Below are 21,739 nucleotides of genomic sequence, written 5' to 3'. Positions count from 1 at the left end.
CTTGTTCTAACTTGTTGAAATTACTACTCCTGGATTCCTACAGTGTGTTTAAGGCACAAATGGACTTTGGAATTCAGAATAGTCCAGGATTTGGCTGTTTATGAGCCATATTGGACTCAAAAAATGTTTATTCTTCTGCTGTTATGCCGTTGTCATTGGTGCACCTAAAGGTGCAGTTCCAAGTGTTTTGATGTTAAAGTAAGAGGCCGTTTTGTTTTTTGTTTCATTTGGGGGGGGGGGGGGGGGGGGGGGGTTCATCATTCTGAAAGTGTGTTCTGTTCATGAAACAGTAGTTCCCGATTTTATCTATTAAAAAAAAAGGGAATCCATGCTCATTACTACGCATTATGTTTATTCATATTTCCCACTTTAAAATAATGATGCTGCAGGTGACAAATTAAGACACTTTGTGTACAAGTTACACCTTTATAATGTCTTTTCAATCATAGCTGAGTAATTTCTTTTAGATTCAGATACAGCTCAGCTGCAGACTGCCAGTACTCTGCCTTCTGTAAATGATTGCTCTGCATGGCCAAGTCCAGGTACTCCTGCATGTTTGCATCCCCACATGGAGCTCTTGTCAGGGGAGCCTCAGGAAAAGCATCCAGTTGAGTCTGTTCAACTTGAAATCCACAGTCTCTGGAGTCAACCTATGTTACACAGAAGATATTATGATATTTATTTGAAAAACAAAATTACTGCAGACAATCTACCATCAAATATTACCGGTGTGGTAAGTAGTAGAGCTCATTGGGCACCCCTCCTGGACATGATGCTGTTTTGGAGGGCTGGATCCTGTGGCTGTACCACAATCAGGATGTTGTTGTCATTAGCACTCACGGGTACAGCTGCAGCTGGCAGGAGTTTAAATGTGGAAAAATGAGCATTTTGTTAGCGGATGCTCTGCAGGAGAAGCTACGTTTCAGCGGCCCTGCGTGTTCCATCAGTCAGGGACATTTGAATCGATGCTTTTTCAGCTCCCCACAATCAAGAGTTTGCACAGGGATGTTTCTTATTTCTAGGTGCTCCTGGGAGGCGCCATGTGCTCAATAATGTGAATTGTAAAAGGGTGACAAGCAATTTTTTGGCTTCAAAGACTTGGCAACGCCTCAGTGGAATTTAAATGACTTTAAATTTCCACAGGTTGCATTTATGGACTCGCTGCGCAGAGAATGAAGGAATATTCTGCCATCAAAGAGGGTCATTTTTCCAATTCTATGCACTCCGGTCATGCACATTTGAATACAGCTGAATGTTTTTATGGTTTTCAGGCTGGCGGGGAAGCGTTCTTGGCGTCTCCTCTCCTCTGGAGGTGTCGCGTGGGGGGGGGGGTCGACCATCCCTTGCTTTCCTATCACCCTCCTCCGGGTGGTGAACATATTGCCGCTGGTGGGCCGCCAGGGTCGGGGCGGCGCAGCCTCATTCTGCTGAGAGATGCAGCTGGCCCGGCCGGCGTTCGCACAGCCCGAGCCGCACAATCAATCAAGTCGGAATTTCATTAATTTCCTACGGAGGTGAGCAGCCAGGGAAGGCAAGCGCGCCAGCCAAGAAACATCTGGACACGGCGCCGCTCCACGTGGCCGCCGGGCTTGGGCGAGGAGGCCGTTCCAGCGTCCCCTCCGTTATTATTCATCATCCTTCGGCCTGCCAAGAGCCCGCGGATCAGAAGTTTGTTGTTGGGTTTTCCTCATGATGGAACAAACATCCCAGCAGGACCCAGGCTAACTTAGCGCTAAGCCTTGTCGGTCAGCGAGGGCAGCTGCTGTGCGCTTCACGTCTTTGAAATTGTTGTGACGTCCTGGCGGAGTCTGAGCTCCTCACAGGCGCCGCAGCCTTTATGAAAACACACAAATATCGTTCCTGTTTTGTTGGTCATTCCGACAAATCCACGCGTGTGTAGAGCTGTCGGAGGGACGCTGATGTTTGGAGGCCCCCCTCCCATGATACAAATCTCCTTTGTATCATCACGCAACTCCCTCCCGCTGGCGTTGCCGGGGGCTGAATGTTCAAAGGTAGCAGAACGCAGCGACGGGGGGGAAATATTAAACTTGCACCGCAAACTTCAAAGCCACTTCAAAAGCTTCTTCATGCTTCAGCGCCTAATCCTCAAAGTGCTCCCCGGGATTGCACTGATAGCACCGCCGTGTCTAGCAGGTACAAACATCCTGGTCACCGCCGCTGAGGTGGGGGCGCAGAGAAAGGAAGAGATGAAAACAGAAAACTAACCGAGTCCAAGTCTCGTCCTTTCCCTGCGTCAAACACAAAAGCCCCCGACGGAACGTCCGGTAATTCCCGACGCCACCGGGGCGATGGAGCGGTCACTGCGGGCAGCAGGCAGACAAGGAGGCAAGGTTCAGAATTTCTGCTCAGCCTGAAGGTTCCGACTCCTCCCCCTCGACTCAAATATGGACAGATTACGTGGAATTGGGTGTGTTTCTGTTCTGTCACTGGATGAGGAGCTTCGGAAGTGCCGACTTGCTGTTGCTTTAGCCGCGAGAGCAGAAAAACACGCCGTTTCCTTCTGGATTAATGTGACCTTTTGAAGACAGAAGATGCAATTCTGGCAAATATGAGTTTCACCCCTCTTCACTCCGCAGGTGTCCGGGAGATTTGGATTTACTGAGTCGGGAGTTCAGCGAGCAGACGTTTTATGTTGATGGCACTCAGCAAGCTCGCCGTCCGGCAGGAGGAGCAGACGTGGGCAGACCGTCAACACAATCAGACCGACTGAGGGGAAAATCTCCAATGAAACATCCGAGGGGACTCAAACTTGACCAGGAGGGTGCAGCTAGCTGCACACAGGTGCACCACATTAGGGCGGGGCAGCCGCAGACCACAGACAGGAAGTTCAAGCCAATAAAAGACACAGACAACAACTACAACACAACAAAAACATGAGATAGAGACAAAAAGAAAGCATGAACTGCCTCATATACCCGACGTGCCAACGTGTAACTAAGTACAAACACGTAGAAACGTCTGAATCCTGGGCAAGTCACGACCCCTCGCCACCAAAATGGGATCATTCCTGCCATCGGATTAAATAATTCCCTCCAGGGACGCCTGCAGCTCTCCCACCTTCACCCGAGTCATTTTCAGAGGAGATTTGATTTGATTTTTTTATAACTTTAAATGAATTTCAAGTACTTTCCACACCGACTGAATGCAAACGTGGGGCCGGTTGGACAGACAGCTGTGGGACCCGGCAGCGTTTACGTGGAGATACGAGTAGTGACGAGAAGATCCTGGACCCCGGACTGGTGGACACCGAGGCAGCTCAGCGGGGGATGGCAGATTAAATGTGATATATAAATATATACAGTATTGATAGAGTGCAAAGCTCAAGGATTTAATGTCTCTGGCTCATTGAACATTAATGACATGGCAGAAACCTGCACTCAGACACTGAGCCGCGCTTGTATCCCCCCTCGCGCTCTGAGAGGTTAATGCAACTTTTATTACAGATGCCGTCTTCAGCTGTATGTGTTCCGCACAGGCAGACAGAGCTGATAAATATTAAATCCGGAGACCTGAGCTGGCAGAGACTCGTGGAAACTCTCCGGGTGTTTGCGCTCGCCACAGTCCACCATTCAAGAATAATCAATGCGCTTTACAACCCGTTTGGTTCTATAGATCAGAGGGACGTAGCGTGGACAAAAGATGTGGAGTCAAATATACTAACGCGGCCGGCTGGGTCTTTGATTCCATTGATCCTTTGCTATTTAAAATGCACGTATAAGAGTAGCCTCATGCCGTGAAGGGCCTCTCACAGCGAAGGGCACAGCTCCCAAAGATCAGAGGAGACCTAACGGGGCCGTGTTTGATGGGCTGCATCTCAATAACCTGCAGGTCCCGCGAGAGCCGCAGCAGCGCAACTACAGAGCGCAGCAAGCGTCTTATATTCTCGCCCACGCACGCTATGAATTTCAAAGCGGGGCCAGCGCGTCATGCAGAACAAGCAGAGATGCACACGAACAACAGGGTCTCAGACGGAGGCAGGCGAGCGACACCGTCTCCAGCGGTGTTTAATCGTCCGGCTGCATGTGGTGCCATTAAAAATGGCTACCGCCCTCTCTGCCTGTAAGTAGACGGTTCATCACGCCCCCTCGTTCTATTCCTCTTTAATTGCACGGTGCTCCGCAGCAGCAGACTGCTGTTGGATTTAAAAAGTCTCAATATTTGCCAACAGCCGCACGCTTTAAGAATTTACCCCGTGCGTGAATAATTCAGAATGAAGAGGGGCGCAGAAGAAAAGGTCGTTCCTCTACGTTTCTGCAGCGACATCACAGTTGTAGAGGGTGTTAGCGGGCGCTAACCAGAGCCAGCACAGCTCACTTCCCTCCCGCCGCTGATGCTAGCTGCAGATTCTTAAAGAGTTTCCCCGTTGAAGCTTAAGGGATCCCTCCAGGGCCGGCCGGGGCGAAGGGCCTGTCATCCTGCCTTATGAAGTGCAGCAGCTTCTTTCTTCTCCTCGCCCTGCCATATTTCTATTCAGCAGGTCTGCGGCCGTGCAGGCTTCAGAAAAACGGATCAGAGTGGATGGTTTGTGAAAAGGGAGGCAGCCGCGGTGAATATGCACTCGCCAAATCAACGCCCAGGACGCACCCTGCGGAGGTCAAGGTGAACCCGAACGGGATCCGCGTGAAGCACAGGGAAGCACTCGCTGCTCCTTCCTGTCGCGCCCGCCGTGCCAAAGGTTCCCTGTTTATCTGTGAGAGGGGACAGCGAGCACGAGTAATACCCCACGTGCACCCCCACGTGCACGCGTGGGGCGGCGTTCTGCGTCTCTTCCGAGTTCAAGCGGCCTCTCTTGCTGCCCGTACGCTCGCGCCTCCTTATTTAGATTAACAAACGTAATAAATCCATCATTCAATCTGCATCCATTGTGGAATTGATCCACTTCAATTCCAGGAAGTGCTCTTTGTTGTAAACACAGCATTATTTATCAGGAAGCCAAAGTGTCGTGTCTCATTAAGGACAGCTAAATGGGATTTGGAGTAAATATGGCGCATGGATAGCGCGATTTACATCGGCTTATTTATTTGTGATCCCGCTATTATGGAAAGCATGGTAGCAATCTCATCATCATTCATTCTGTAATTAACTCCCTCTTTCTTTATCTGCTGGAAGAACGTCTTAATTGCCTCCCAAACCAGAGCGCCGCCCCTCCCCCACCCCTGCAGCTTGATGGAGGAGGAGCTACAGCTTCATTTAATGTTCAGTCATTAAAGAACCTTTACTGTGGAACCCTAAACTGCTCTTCAAACAACACCAGGAATAACATCTGGGCCCAAACACCGGTCGGGGACGTTTATAGCCGCGTTACTGGGTCAAATAAATCACGCTAACGCCAATAAAACGTTAAATTTAGCTTCGCTGTGTGGTTCAAAAACGATGACACTTTAAACTTAATGGCAGCAACGATCCCATTACACATGCCCCAACACACACACGCTAATGTTCAAGCACACGTGTAGCGCCACACACGCCTGCCTCACAAGTTCCAGCCAACACTGAGTGATGCCGCTGCATCTGCATGATGTTTTATTCATGCTAGCAGGGCTGTATCCATTCACGAGTGATCGTATTCCTCTGCGGGCCTCCTGAGCAGGTCTGCCTCAGATATGGGAGAGATCCGACCGGAGGGGGGGCGCGGCGCCGCAGGACCTATCGGAAGCCGTCATACTGGTCAGCAGCAACGCTAGCAGGAGCGTGAGGCACGTCCCAGGGTGGGAAGGTGTGCATTAGCATTAGCAACAGATGGCTCATCTGCACGTCAACAGGAGCAAAGCTCGATGCCTTGAAGAAGTTTTGGAAAGTTTTGGAAGAGTCCAGGCCTCTTCCTGCCCTGACCAGATGGCTTTTTATCCTCTCACCTCCCCAAAGCTCTTCCTTATCACTGAGCCTAAAAACTGCCCCCTGTGGCTTTTTATCTGCATTCAGGGAACTCGATGCCCACTAGCAGCTCCCCGATACATGATGGGATGTACCGTCCTAATTGCCAGAATCAGTTTCTTACCAATATTGAGTTGCTGCACATTAAAAGGCTGAATCCTGTCCGCCTGTTTAATGACTTAGCAGCCTTATTCCGGGTGGGTGGTCACTCTGGGATTTGATCGTGCTACTGCAGCAAAATGTGGTTCATCTGGAGCCAGCGCCAGGAACAGCCAGAAAGGGGGGACGCGCGGCCCCCAAAACCCACCCTGCGCGTCACATTTTAGCTTTGCACCACTTAGGCCACTTTCTAAACCCTGTCAGCTCGCCTCTCCTCTCATGTGACCATCGCGAGAAGCGAGCCTGACTCAGCCAATTCGAGCCGGGGCCAGCTGCGGGATGGAGGCGCACCGCCGCGCAGGACGCGCGTTCTCACCGCGGGCGGAAACGCGGCGGCCGCGTCCGGCAGCGTTTGGATGGTGCCGGAGAGCGCGGCGCATCCTGCAGCTACATCAGGTCCTCAGCTGCGGCGTGGAGGAGGAGGAGGAGGAGGAGGAGGAGGAGGAGGAGGAGGAGGAGGAGGACGGGAAAATACCAACCATCCGAAATATAAAAACACACAAGCCGCGTCTGGAACCGGCCATGTCGCGTCACGCAGAGATGGATCCGATCAGATAACCTTCAGATAACATTGATAAAGAAGGCTTGATGAAGCGTTTGTGCCAGTCCTGCGAAATAACAGCCACAGGTGCACGTTTATCACCTTTATTAGAGACATGAAGGTGTCAATCATGAACTCGTTCCAGATACCTGCGAGTGGGGAAATGTCTGTTCATCCTCGGTGACACAAAACTGCCCTCGTCCACCCAGCATCATCTAGAGGAGAAATAACATCCGTAAAAAGGAAAAAAAAGAGACTCGACACTGCCAGCAAAAGTACAAGCAAACCGAAAAAGGTGAAACACACAAAAAAACCCAAAATAAAAATAGAAACGACAAACCTGCGAGCTGCAAGAAAAGTACCAGGTTAAAAATGATTCCTTCAGATAAAGAAAAGAGGAAAGAAAGTCAAAGCAAAGGTCTGGATCGGTGAGGTCGACCCGAAATCACAAAACTCGAAGGCAAACAAGCAACACTGCAAAATGCAAACCAAAGCAACCACAACAACAAAAAAGGAACAAAAATGTGGGGAAAATGTCTCAAAACCACCAATCAACGCGTGAAAAATCTCAATACTGACAAAAGCTGCTCGATCGGAACAAAAGTGCAAGTGAGACCGCGTCTGCCCCCGGGACCAGAACAACTGCATGCTGGAAACTTGAAGCCTGGATGGGGGGGGGGGGGGCTCCGAAGCACCGCGGCAAAACTCAAATTTAAACACCAGCAAAAGGAGGAAAAAATGGGAAAAAAGGCGGAGGAGGGAGGAAAGAGAGAGGAGGGGGGGCAATAGAAAAGAGCAAAAAAAAATATGCTTGTTGGAAATGTGCTCACCGAGCGGGAGTAAAATGTGGCGAGAAAAATGGGAATGTGGCTCAAAAGACAGTATGGCGGTGCGAGCCGGGACGCGGTGCCTTTTCTCCAGATGTCAGCCTCCAGTTCTGTCATGTGACTCATCCGGATCCCACTTCCAGCAATGAGCGCGCGGCGTCGAACAGCTGATGCTGGAAGCTCGCGGAGTGAGAAAGCGAGTATCCGGAACCTCCCACACCGCCGCCGCCTCCGCCGCTGCCGCGTCGCCGCCTGCGCCGCCGCCTGCGCCGCCGCCTGCGCCGCGACCGCGTCGCCCCGCTGCGCCTCTTTAAAGATGCGGGGCTCACGTGGCGTCAGCGCGGCATTTACCTTTAATCTCTGCACTGTTTCCTATAACTCCAAATAAGAATGTGGATAGAATCAATTATGTTCATTATAATGTGCAGCGATTGGCGAATCTCACCAGAGATGCAGTGGCTGGCCGGTCAGAACAGGTTGCAGCCACTTCTTTGATGACTGTGCAAAATAGAATGGCCCTTGATATGCTTTTAGCAGAAAAAGGAGGGGTTTGCGCTATGTTTGGAGATCAATGTTGTACATTCATTCCTAATAATACAGCTCCAGATGGTTCTGTGACCCGGCACTGGAAGGTTTGCGGACATTGTCAGACGAAATGAAGGAGCATTCTGGTGTAACTAATCCACTAGAGAAATGGATGGATAGAATGTTTGGTAAATGGAAAGTGATCATTCTATCTGTTTTGATGTCATTAATTTCTGCAACCGCCGGCTTAATTTTGTGTGGTTGTTGTTGTATTCCTTGTATTCGTTCTCTATGTAATCGTATAATCGTAACTGCAATTGAAGGAAAGCAACCTCCTCCTTACCAGATGGCTCAAGTTCAAGGGAAACCATTCCCTTGATGGGAGTAAGTGATGGAGAGATTTAAGGGAATTGACAATAATTTGGTAGTATTGGCCTAGTTTAGGCGAGGCCAAAAGGGGGATTGAAGAGAATTATTTTATCTTGTTAGGATCTTTTATCTTATTAGCATGTGTTATACTATATGTTTTGTTTTATGTTACAGTTAGTTTAGAAGTTAGGAATACTATATACTCTTTAGTAGGAATACACATAAGCAAGTCAGTTGACCCTTCCTTGACCTGAGGACTGGTCAGACAGTTGGAGCCAGCCAGACAGGAAATGGTAGACCCCCATCGTAAAACATGACAACGTAGTTTACTGGTGTTGATAAGTTCCTTGGCAGGAATATGACTTCGGACCTGGCCATCTGGAGAAGATAATGGACAAGAAGGACCACACCAACACCAGATGAGGCAGGAAGAAGAAGATGAGGTCACCCAAGAAGAATTGGACTGAATTAGCATCAATAATTACATATGTCTTTCTATAAAAGACTGGGTCAAGGGATAGTTAGGTAGTCAGACTTCATGCCCTGACAATTGACTTTGCTGTTGTTAGGGTTATGAACTGGCCCAGAGCTCTGTAATATTTGTATCTTGAATTGATGTTTGCTAAATACATTTTGAAATTGACATTTGTTTACTTGAAGTCTTCATTTAAAGAACACGCGGATTGGCAGTGACACACGATAGGTACTGCAATCCAACACCCTTAAACCCCTGAAGGCGCCGATTGTTTATGGTGGCGCTCCAACCGAACAAACAAGCGTTTAGAGCCACAGGTCAAAGCAAACGTCAACACAGAATCCAAAAAAACGGAGGCCAGGCTTCCGGAAGAACATGTGCCACCTCATTAGCAGCGGTCACATTAATTGTCTCATCGCGTGGGAATATTTTCATTTCAGAGCGGAGCCGCGGAGCCGCGGAGCGCGGGCGCGGGCGCGGAGCGGCGTGACCTTTGGAGCAGCAGGACTCTCCTGGCCAGGAGCATTGTCCTACTGAGACAGGCTGATTGTGCTCCTGCCCTTTGGATAATTAATTAACACGAGTACACGACAGTTCATTGTGTCTGCGCTGGCGTTCCGGGAGCGGCGGCCTTTCTGCACCTGTGGCTCCGCGGGAGGAACATCGCCGCACGTGTTCTCTGATCACCACAGCAGGAACCACCTTCGTTCTCCTCTCACTGGTGTCCTGGTGGGTTTCCTCATATGATCCAGGCTCCTCGGTCAGGCCCATGATGGGCCGGGTCACAGGGCGGCCCTGACCACCTCCCCTCCACCTGCTCCAGGAGATCATCCAGGTCTTCCAGACTGTCCCTCCAGCAGGTCCAGGGATGGGAACCCTTGAGCCTCCTCAGCTGAGACCTTCCTCCAAAATAAAAGCACGCTTCATAGAACTGAAGAACCCGACCTGTTGGAGTCGCCCGAAGCTCTCACAGATGGCGTCCTACGCTCCAGCATCGGGTCCTGCTGCACGCCAAGGGCCCGTTTCAGAAGACGAGGACTCGTGCTGAATTTTAATAGCTGAATTTGGGACGGCCCCCCTCCACCCCGGATCGTCAGAAGAAAGAAACCATTTTAATAAATCTGATTTCTCCGTTGCGGAACCACAGGTGTGGTCAAAGTCCCGGTCACAATCTCTTCTTCAACAGTGGTTCATTTCACAGCTGAGCGCAGCGGCACTGAAGCCACCAAAGATGCATGTTTAATGTGTTCCTCGCAGAACGTCTGCTGAAACCACTAAATTAGCTCAGAAGAAGCCCGCTTGTTGGGTGTCGGTGACGGGGTGTGAGGCTTATCTCCTCCTGGTTGGATTTATGGAGGGTTTTACAGGCAGGAACGCCTTTTTGGGCGCTGCGCTAGCTCCTGCTTCAGGGAGCAGAAGCTGTCACCTGACAGTGGAAACGTGACCTTAATCTGCAGGAAAGGACTCGTCAGCAGGACATGATAATGGTCCAAATAACAAAAAAATGATCTCTTGTGTTACACACGGAAGAATAAAATGCTCTGCAACTTCTGTTCAAGCTGTGAACCACTCGCTCCTCAGAACGGGGGGGGGGGGGGTCCAACTCTCAGGCTGTGCCAGCGTGCACGTGGGACTTGTCCCCCTGCTGCAAGACCATAAAGTTTGCCTGCTTTTTTAAATCAGACGCTTCCTGGTTGGAATTGTTAGCAGAGAATTCGCCTGCAGGATGCTAGCGTCCAGTGCTGCCCTGTGCTACGCTAGCTCCTGACGGTGATGTGGCTCGTGAAAGGATTAAACGAGCGGTGTGTGTGTGTGTGTGTGTGTGTGTGTGTGGGGGGGGGGGGGGGGGGCCATCCGATTCTGCAGCCGCCAATAGCTGAGCAGGCCCGCGCCGCCTTTGGCGTCCACGGCGGTCTCACCTTAAACATGCGGGTGGGGGGGGTGGGGGGGCTCTTTCAGACTGTCGCCTGCTCTTGTCCCCGCCGCCTGCCCGGGTGTAATGAATGGCTGCTGTGACGCCGCTGGCAGGTGAGCCCTGCAGCGAGCTGACTGGCGCCCAGCCGCAGCTTTGTGCCGCTGGGCTCTGGGCATTAAAATGCAGAGCTTTGTGCTGAAGGACGCAGGTTACAGCGACATGATTTATGCACGAGCGCTTCCAGATACTATCCTCCAATAAAAGCTTGCAAAGTGCTCTTTACGGCCCGAGTTTGGCTCATTGGAAAGAAGATAAAGTCGATTCATCAATTGGCCTTTACAGGTGGGGAATGCACATGTGCGGAGGATCAAAGGAGATCAAAGCAGCGCGCACGTCCTGCCTCCGACACCTTCATGCTACCTGCTCCGCTTCGCAGCGCCGGGAAAAAGAGCCCGACTGCGACAGGAACGCCACGCGTGCACGTCGGGGAGTTGTAGCCCGAATGCTAACAACATGAATATTACAGATCCTTTCAAAATGGAGGCATCGCACACAAGAGGCTCAGCCTGCGTCTAATTAGCACTCTCAGATTCTCCTCCAGCCACCCGGACGAGTCCGTTTTCTCCACAGTTTTCCGAAAAAAAAAAAGAAAAAGGAATTGGAACGTGAAAACTGACGAAAGCGAAGCAGCCTTGTTTGTGTTTTACGCCTTCGAAAAGTTCCTGTTGAACAAAAGGAGCCGTTCGTTAAACACGCCAAGCACCCGTCGCCGGCAGATTTGGCAAAATTGGTCGTGTCGCTAAGCTAGCGAAGAACATCTGCATATATGGAGGCTCCCGCAGCAAAGAAACACATCATTAAATATAACACATACAGAGCAGCACGTACACCGACGCACGGCGGAGGAAGAGCTGCCGCTTCCAACATCAATTTGCCACCATATTCTGTGGCTCAGGTGGTTACCATAGCGACACAGAGGTCAAAGTGTCCTCGGGAATATATCCGGAACCCGAAACGTTCCGCGTAGCGACAGAGGGAAAGGCCGAACGCTCTTAGACGACACTCAAAACGGGCGCCGTTTATTCGGATTAATTAGGCTAGCTTCGTAATCTGGGACTGATGACATCACCTGGAGATCAAAGCGGCAGATTAATGCGAGACGTGCTGAGATTGCGTCCCGGTAAAGAGGTAATTAGGCCCGACTGCGACCCTCCTGCCCCGCCGGGGCAACTGCGTTTTGAATACGAACCACGACCAGAGTGACCGGCACAGATAGGACGTAGCATCTGTAGCTAGCAACTGTGGTCGTATCAGAAGAAAGGGGTTGGACTCCACCATGTTAGACCCTCCCTATTAGTAATAAGTGATTAGAGAAACGAAGGTAAAACGTTTAGCCTGTTGAGAATTTAGCCTAGCATTAACAGCTAAGGTCATCTCTATAGTCAGCTAGGATCACCCTCGCTAGACCTGACGAGGGCTAATTAAGTGAAACCCTTTTTTGCAGTTAAATTGATGCGAGTCAAATCTCGACAACATTTTAGGTGATCCGTACAGATGCTACGAACGAGACGCAGGCTAACGCCTTTAACGTTCATCAACAACACGCGCGAATGTGAAGAATCTGCAGAACTTTTACCACGAACAGCTTCTCTGAACCGTTAATAGCTCGCCATGCCGGTGACCTTTGACCCAGCTGGGAGTCCAGCCTCCAAACCTCGTTGCTATGGAGTGACGATGCTAACTCGTGAAGCCGGTTGGCTGTAGTTTGGTGTAATCACGGTGCCCTGAGCAGCAACTGTCAGGCTAAAAGAAGACGAGAGACGGATGAAAATAGATATTCTTGACGTAACTTTTGTGACATTTCCTTTGAACAAAGGAGCGGCTGACGTCTGGAGCCGGAGCTACGCTAATGCTAAAAGGTTTTTGTCTGCTCAGATCTGACCTTTGCCCAAAATCTGTGCGTCAAAATGACAAAAGGAATCATATTCAGAGTGAAAGCTGCCGTCTGTGCCGAATCTACGTGCGCATTTAACTCTTTTCGACTTTCTTCAGCTTCTACTTTGTGATGGAATCATCCCTGAAATCATTAAAGAGCATCAAAGCGGCGAGCAAGCGCGTTCTGATCGGCTGGAGCGAGTGTCTGTCTTAGGCTATTAAGTGTAAACTTATGGATTAAACCCGTTCATTTATCATTCCTTTCATGTTGACGTCGTTCTCTTTCTCATCTTGAAGAAGAAAAATCAAAGAAGAAAAAAACAAAAAAAACCAACAGCATAAAATACATGAAAGCTAATTAGCTGTTTTCCTGGAGCTGGAGCTTTGCTAGCTTATTAAGTTACAATTAAAGTCACAAGAACTTGAGCTCGTCAGGAAATCGGGGTCACGTCGAGGTCAGAAAGAAAGGGGAAAAACTGTCTCCGGAAAAGCTCCGGCTGTCGGTGGCGGAGCCGGAAGAGGTGTGAAGGTTTCCGACGATTATCATCGAGGGTCCAGAGATGCCGGCTCACAGAGAGAGCTGCCTCGGAACGGGAGGGAAAGCTTCACGGAGGCCGAGAGGACGGTCCGATAAGGCGTCTTCAGTCCTTGCCAGGGCTTCCTCTGTGCTGGAGGAGTGATCATAAAAGGCAGGAACAGAGAAGGTTCGGGAAGAGTCGCCCTTTTATTCCAGCCAAGACAAAATAGAAGCATCCGTCCAGCCGCTAGCGCTCAAAACCCCTGGAAGTTTAGGAATTATTAATGGGATTAAGCCTTAAGGAAGCTGAAGCCGGGGACAAACCCACGTTTCCCTTTTTTTTCCCTTTGAAAAAATGGTGATGCAGCAGATGAGCGGGAGTTGACTGGCTACAACCAGCTACTGTCTCAATGTCTCCAGCCCATAGTGTGGATTCTCTACGAGATCAGACAGCAGCTTCACTCCTGAATCCTGCAGCTGGTTCCCACTCAGGTCCAGTTCTCTGAGATGGGAGGGATTGGACCTCAGCGCCGAGGCCAGAGAGCCACAGCTGATCCCTGATAACCTGCAGTCCACTTAATCTAAATAAAGAAGGGAAACTTTTATAAGTTATAAGTGAAACCAGTATTCATCTGAAAGGTTAATCAAAGGCATGATCTGTAAATATTTAATTTAGTTACAGGTTTAAAAATGATAGTAATATGTAATGACCACAATTCCAACCTCTCAGGTTTGCACTGTTCCAGAGGAGAAATATTGTTCTGGCCCTCACTCTTCCCAGGTTCTCCCACCTCTTTCCCTCCCATCTCATCATGGAGATCCATCTCACCTGTGGCTCATCTTTAAAGGCACAACCTGTCTTAGATGACTTCCTGTCTCCCTCACCATCTCCCTCCTCGTTGGCTGGTGTCTACCAGGCACCCTCACTAGTTTTGTCTAATTTTGGTTACCATCTGTGGGCTTTTTCATTGTCCTTAAATCCATTTATCATGAATAAGTGGTCCCCGTGTGGCCCTCCCTCCTGAAGGAACTGGGCACAACACACACACTCAGAAAGTGTGAGGACCCTCGGATGGAATAATGGACATTTTTGAGAATGGTGTTTACCCCAGAGTTTCCAGTCGGCAGTTTGGATCCTGGAGAAAACCACAGAGCAGCTTCACTCCTGAATCCTGCAGCTGGTTGAGGCTCAGGTCCAGTTCTCTGAGATGGGAGGGATTGGACCTCAGCGCCGAGGCCAGAGAGCCACAGCTGATCTCTGATAACCTGCAGTAGCCTAATCTGAAAAATGCAGGATGAGGTTATACGGTGCAGGTCTGCATGTTATCTGCGTCAGTACTAAACCTACGTTAGTTCTTAGTTGGGTCAGACCTGAATTCACGATATTACAAGGAATTTTTTTAATGTGGTGCATCACAGCAGTGTTGAGAACAGCCTCACTTCACCATCTTAGCAGCTGGTATATAGGTAGAAAAATGAAGACTGACCTGAGCCTCTCCAGTTTACAGTTTGGACTCTCCAGTCCAGAACAGAGCCGCTTCACTCCTGGATCTGGCAATGTGTTGTAGCTCAGGTCCAGAACCCTCAGATGGGAGGGATTGGACTTCAGCGCCGAGGCCAGAGAGTCACAGCTGATCTCTGATAAACTGCAGCGTCTTAGTCTAAAATAATAATTATTTTGAGAGAAGACAAATAAAAATCAACATGTACCAGAGCAAAACACAGCTTCCAAGCAACAAACCTCTGGTCCTGCACCGGCTTATCTGCCGTATGTTCCTATTTTGGGTTCTTTCAGGGCGGTCGGACAAGATCTACAGCGTATGTAAAGTGTGTGTGTGGGTCAAAATCCCTTCCAAGTTTGTGAGACCACATTTCTCAATAGCACTCAACTCTTGTCAGGAGTTGGGACAAAGCGACCCACTCCTGATAGCTTGTGGGTGATGCTGCAGCGACCCTGCAATCCCTACACTCTCTGGTGAAACCAAATCAAAGGTTTTAGACACTGCTGGATGCTGGAAGGGTGGCTATAGTCTGGACGCATCGTTCCCCTGACTGCACATTTCTCCAACAATGATTGGCAGCTGGTGTCACTTGTTCTCCAGATGAGAGAAGGAAAGAGAGCCCCCCCACAGTGTGTTTGATTGCCCCACTGCAAGCTCAATGCTGCCAGAGAAAACATTGCAGGAGCATCAATTCCCCTCAGGGCATCAACAAGGAGCTCAGGAAAAGGTGCAGCTGCCACCTACTAGAGACAAGCACACTGAGCTGAGATTCAAAGCCCTCTCCTCCCAAGAGAAGAGCTTGTTTGTTGGAGGCTCTTCTGGGCGATACCTGGTGCCACAGCTCCAGCTCAGCCCGTCTCTGGAGCTGAGGTGGAGCTTAGCAAGTTTCATGGTTCTCCACCACTTCCTCTCGCTGAGGACCTTCTCAGCTGGTGGTTTCTGCTCCACCTTCCAAGTTGAGCAGGTGATACTTCTGCATTCCTGCCACCAGTGTCTCTGCAGAAAGAGTCTTCTCTACTGTTTTATATTAGATTGTATAAAATTAGGATTTTTGGTTGATCTCTTAGATGTTGTTGACTAAGAGCAGGTTTTTCTTTAATAACATAGAGAGATTCGATGAGAAGAGCAAATGTATTATTTTATGAGCTACTTCCACTACTATTATATACACATACTTCCATATTGTCTTAGATTGCAGCTGCATTTATTGCATCGTTCATAGAAAGTCATATTTGTGAGAAGAAAAACTCCAATAAGGTCATTTTCTTTAATGACCATTACAACAGAAGGAGGCGATGAACAAACAGATTTATCTAAAAATGTGTGAAAACTTATGGATGGAAACCTTTTTAAAATGGTTGCATTGTGTAGAATCGGTGTAGAATCAACTTGTTGACTTCTGATTTGGACTCCAATGGAAGTGAGGTGCAACAATTGTGGATGCTGAAAGCTTCAGATCTTCATGAAGGTTTCTGTGGTTGGACTGACCTGCTGCCCCTTTAAGAGGGAGGCAGGTTTGGGCTTCTGGCTGGAATGAAGCCACCTAAGATGAGAATGACTGCAGGCTTTCGGTACCAAGGTTTAACACGTGCTCACTTCACACTTGGGCTTTTCTCTTTTTTGGGATGGCTTTTCTCAGGAGAGAAGGGGCATGGCACACTGCAGCAGCTTTCTTTTTGGGGTTTCTAGTTTTCCTTCTGATCTTTAAAAGACAGGAAGAACCATTTTTGATTGGTCTGAATGTTTGGGCGGTTTTGTGGCCAGCCTAAAATAAAACAAGACAAATCTACAACTGATACTTCCTTTCTAGTCATTGATGACCATCCTCACATGGGCAGATTTCCACAACCAATTTAATACTGCAAATCTGTCCTGTGTGGTCTTTTTTCTGAGAACTGTAAATGTAACACTACGTTTATAACAAAGATCAAACATGGAAACTTTATTGTCTAACTAGTTACACCTGGGAAAGTACTGGATCATCTCTGACTGACCTGAGCGTCTCCAGTCTGCAGTTTGGATGCATCATTGCAGAAGACAGTAACTTTACTCCGGCATCTGTCAGGCTTTGTTCGTGCTTAAGCTCAGCTCCCGTAGATGAGAAGGGTTTGACGTCATTGCTGTGAGGCCACAACTTCCCAATGACTCGTTGAAAGAAAAGGACCAGACAGTCTGTTGTGTATGAAACAAAAATAGTGAGTCAAACTTTGGGATTTCTCATCAACTTATCTGAGAATCTACCTCAACACAAATGTAGCTCATTTCCTGGAAAAGCTAAATTCAACACCGTAGAGCAACAGTTTGAACGACCATCAGATCTGAAATGCAACTGAATTATTCTTAACATTTGTCTTATTTTAGAACAGCTCATAATTACTCAATATTTAAAATGATTGTAGCAAATGGTTTAAAGAAACGTGCATCTTTTTATCTGTCTATCGGCTCTTTGGATATTTTGCATTTCATCCAATTTGTACGATGGTGCGTCAAGTCTTAATTCAGCGATCCGATCGATGACATCAGAGTCTCTGGTTGCATCGATTGCCCTCAGCTTCTGTTCTATCTGCCTGTTTCCCTTCAAATCATTTTCACTGCACCTTTTGTTGCTAGTGATGAAGTTGCCACCTAACGGGTGTGGAAAGGCTCAAACAACTTTGTGGGTCACATAAAGGCTCCAAACGGAACCGCCACAAAGACCTAAAACACCCATTTAAACCAACGAGGCCGGCTGGTTTACGTTGAACAAATGAAGAGCTTGTTTGTTGGAGGCTCTTCTGGGCGATACCTGGTGCCACAGCTCCAGCTCAGCCCGTCTCTGGAGCTGAGGTGGAGCTTAGCAAGTTTCATGGTTCTCCACCACTTCCTCTCGCTGAGGACCTTCTCAGCTGGTGGTTTCTGCTCCACCTTCCAAGTTGAGCAGGTGATACTTCTGCATTCCTGCCACCAGTGTCTCTGCAGAAAGAGTCTTCTCTACTGTTTTATATTAGATTGTATAAAATTAGGATTTTTGGTTGATCTCTTAGATGTTGTTGACTAAGAGCAGGTTTTTCTTTAATAACATAGAGAGATTCGATGAGAAGAGCAAATGTATTATTTTATGAGCTACTTCCACTACTATTATATACACATACTTCCATATTGTCTTAGATTGCAGCTGCATTTATTGCATCGTTCATAGAAAGTCATATTTGTGAGAAGAAAAACTCCAATAAGGTCATTTTCTTTAATGACCATTACAACAGAAGGAGGCGATGAACAAACAGATTTATCTAAAAATGTGTGAAAACTTATGGATGGAAACCTTTTTAAAACGGTTGCATTGTGTAGAATCGGTGTAGAATCAACTTGTTGACTTCTGATTTGGACTCCAATGGAAGTGAGGTGCAACAATTGTGGATGCTGAAAGCTTCAGATCTTCATGAAGGTTTCTGTGGTTGGACTGACCTGCTGCCCCTTTAAGAGGGAGGCAGGTTTGGGCTTCTGGCTGGAATGAAGCCACCTAAGATGAGAATGACTGCAGGCTTTCGGTACCAAGGTTTAACACGGTGCTCACTTCACACTTGGGCTTTTCTCTTTTTTGGGATGGCTTTTCTCAGGAGAGAAGGGGCATGGCACACTGCAGCAGCTTTCTTTTGGGGGTTTCTAGTTTTCCTTCTGATCTTTAAAAGACAGGAAGAACCATTTTTGATTGGTCTGAATGTTTGGGCGGTTTTGTGGCCAGCCTAAAATAAAACAAGACAAATCTACAACTGATACTTCCTTTCTAGTCATTGATGACCATCCTCACATGGGCAGATTTCCACAACCAATTTAATACTGCAAATCTGTCCTGTGTGGTCTTTTTTCTGAGAACTGTAACACTACGTTTATAACAAAGATCAAACATGGAAACATTTATTGTCTAACTAGTTACACCTGGGAAAGTACTGGATCATCTCTGACTGACCTGAGCGTCTCCAGTCTGCAGTTTGGATGCATCATTGCAGAAGACAGTAACTTTACTCCGGCATCTGTCAGGCTTTGGTTCGTGCTTAAGCTCAGCTCCCGTAGATGAGAAGGGTCTGACGTCATTGCTGAGGCCACAACTTCCCAATGACTCGTTGAAAGAAAACGACCAGACAGTCTGTTGTGTATGAAACAAAAATAGTGAGTCAAACTTTGGGATTTCTCATCAACTTATCTGAGAATCTACCTCAACACAAATGTAGCTCATTTCCTGGAAAAGCTAAATTCAACACCGTAGAGCAACAGTTTGAACGACCATCAGATCTGAAATGCAACTGAATTATTCTTAACATTTGTCTTATTTTAGAACAGCTCATAATTACTCAATATTTAAAATGATTGTAGCAAATGGTTTAAAGAAACGTGCATCTTTTTATCTGTCTATCGGCTCTTTGGATATTTTGCATTTCATCCAATTTGTACGATGGTGCGTCAAGTCTTAATTCAGCGATCCGATCGATGACATCAGAGTCTCTGGTTGCATCGATTGCCCTCAGCTTCTGTTCTATCTGCCTGTTTCCCTTCAAATCATTTTCACTGCACCTTTTGTTGCTAGTGATGAAGTTGCCACCTAACGGGTGTGGAAAGGCTCAAACAACTTTGTGGGTCACATAAAGGCTCCAAACGGAACCGCCACAAAGACCTAAAACACCCATTTAAACCAACGAGGCCGGCTGTTTTTACGTTGAACAAATGAAGCAAAATAGTCACGTGTCATTAGTTAAAATGTGTTTTTCTGTCGTTAGAATACGATGTATACAAACAAACAAAAGTGATTTAATGACATGACAGTAATTTCATGATAGTCAGTTAACTTGTGGCTCCTATTATTCCTGCCTTATGTTGGTTTGTCTGGATTGACCTTTGAACTTATATCCAGCCAGTGTTGAACATTTCTGGATGAATTGTTGTTGTTTTTAATTTATGGACGCTGCAATGGAGATAAAGAATTGAAGGAATGACCACTGGAGGGGGTATTGCTACCTGACATGATCCACTCACTTGATTTAAACGCTGATGTCCGGCCCCAGAAATCTTTACTTACTCGGCCTTCCTGCAGTTCCTCACAGCTGGAATCAGGCGACGTCGTCCCTCCACTGAGGTGTTGTACTGCCACAGGTTCAGCTCATCCAGAACCTCCTCTGACATCTGCAGCAGGTAGGCCAGAGCTGAACAGTGGATCGCTGACAGTCTCCTCACTGATTTCTTCCCTGACTTCAGGAACTCTTGGATCTCCTGATGGACTGACTGATCCTTCATCTCCATCAGACAGTGGAAGATGTTGATGCTTCTGTCTGGGGAGAATTCATCACTGTTCTCCTCCTTCAGGTTGTTGAGGACCTTCTGGATGGTTTCTGGGTGGCTGTTCCTCTGATCCAACAGTCCACCCAAGATCCTCTGATTGGACTCCAGAGAGAGACCATGAAGGAAGCGAACAAACAAGTCCAGGTGGCCATTTTCACTTTTGAGAGATTTCCTTAGTGCTCTCCTGAGGAAGCCATAAGAGATGTGGCTGGATCGTTATTAAACAACCCAACAAACCCGGAAAAGGGGTTTGGTTTCGAATATTTTAGGAACTGACTTATAACCGCTGTGTCTTTCCTGGTGTAATGGTGGAACATGTAGACGGCAGCCAGAAACTCCTGAATGCTCAGATGAACAAAGCAGTAGACTGATTTCTGGAAGATCACACTCTCTCTCTTGAAGATCTCTGTACAAACTCCTGAGTACACCGACACCTCGGAGACGTCCAGTCCACATCGCTCCAGGTCTTCTGAGTAGAACATGATGTTTCCTTTCTCCAGATGTTCAAACGCCAGCCGACCCAACTTCAGAAGGAGTTCTTTATCAGCCTCAGTCAGTTCCTCTGGTCTCTGCTTTCCTCCATACTTCTGCTTCTTCCTCTTCATCTGAACCCTCAGGAAGTGTGAGTAGAGGTCAGTCAGGGTTTGGGGCAGCTCTCCTCTCTGGTCTCTGGTCATCATGTCCTCCAGAACTATAGCAGTGATCCAGCAGAAAACTGGGATCAGACACATGATGTGGAGGCTCCTGGAGGCCTTGATGTGTGAGATGATTCTCTTGGACAGATCTTCATCACTGAACCTCCTCCTGAAGTACTCCTCCTTCTGGGAGTCAGTGAAGCCTCGTACTTCTGTGATCCTGTCAACACACGAGGGAGGAATCTGATGGGCTGCTGCAGGTCTGGAGGTGATCCAGATGAGAGCTGAGGGAAGCAGGTTCCCCTGGATGAGGTTCACCAGGAGCACGCCAACGGACGATACTTGTGTGACATCAGAGATGACCTGATGCTTGTTGAAACCCAGTGAAAATCTGCTTTCATCCAGGCCATCAAAGATGAACAGAAGTTTCCAGACAGTCAGATCTTCTGCTCTGATCTTCTGTAATGTTGGATGGAAAACATGAAGCAGTGAGAGAAGACTGTGCTGCTCATCTCTGATCAAGTTCAGCTCCCTGCATGAGAGCGGAAGCACCAGACTGATGTCTTGGTTCTCCAAACCTTCTGCCCAGTCCAGACTGAACTTCTGCACTGAGAAGGTTTTTCCAACGCCGGCGACACCGTTGGTCAGAACCACTCTGATGTGTCTCTGTTGCTCAGATAAGACTTTGAAGATGTCCTGGCACTTGATTGGAGTGTCCTGGATGTTCTTCTTGGAGGTTCTCTCAAGCTGTCTCACCTCATGTTGTGTGTCCACCTCCTCACTTTGTCCCTCAGTGATGTAGAGCTCAGTGTAGATCTTGTTCAGCAGGGTTCCACTTCCTGCTTCATAGTTCCTTCAGTCACATGTTCACATCTTCTCTTCAGACTCATCTTATGACCTTCTATCACCTCCTGCAGATCACTTCCTGAACATAAATAAACCAATGATTTCCGTCTATAATAAATCATCAACACAACTCCAAATTCATGACATCACAAATTAAATCTCATATTGAACAGTTTTACTTTGTTTGGGCTTCATTTCAGCATCTCCAGATCTGCTTCCAGATTGTGAACAAGAGGACTCTCCTGGTGGAGCTGCCTGGTCCCAGTTTGATAGGATGTGCTCCCCCCT

At 48.0% G+C, this 21,739-nt stretch overlaps 1 long non-coding RNA gene and 1 pseudogene across 1 annotated transcript; both read right to left on the bottom strand.

Annotated features, from left to right (window-relative positions):
- Positions 1–332: 332 nt before the first annotated feature.
- On the bottom strand, positions 333–1,990 carry LOC130520849 (uncharacterized). Its single transcript, XR_008949077.1, has 2 exons — positions 727–1,990; positions 333–650 (listed from the first exon to the last, which is right to left on the bottom strand). It is a non-coding gene; the product is annotated as an uncharacterized LOC130520849 (long non-coding RNA).
- Positions 1,991–14,244: 12,254 nt separating this feature from the next.
- LOC130520848 (NACHT, LRR and PYD domains-containing protein 12-like) overlaps positions 14,245–21,739 on the bottom strand; it is a 33,906-nt pseudogene continuing 26,411 nt past the window's right edge.

This window comes from Takifugu flavidus, unplaced genomic scaffold (assembly GCF_003711565.1).
Source record: "Takifugu flavidus isolate HTHZ2018 unplaced genomic scaffold, ASM371156v2 ctg558, whole genome shotgun sequence".
In the NCBI taxonomy this organism is placed as follows: domain Eukaryota; kingdom Metazoa; phylum Chordata; class Actinopteri; order Tetraodontiformes; family Tetraodontidae; genus Takifugu; species Takifugu flavidus.
This window is presented reverse-complemented; position numbering and strand designations above follow the sequence as displayed.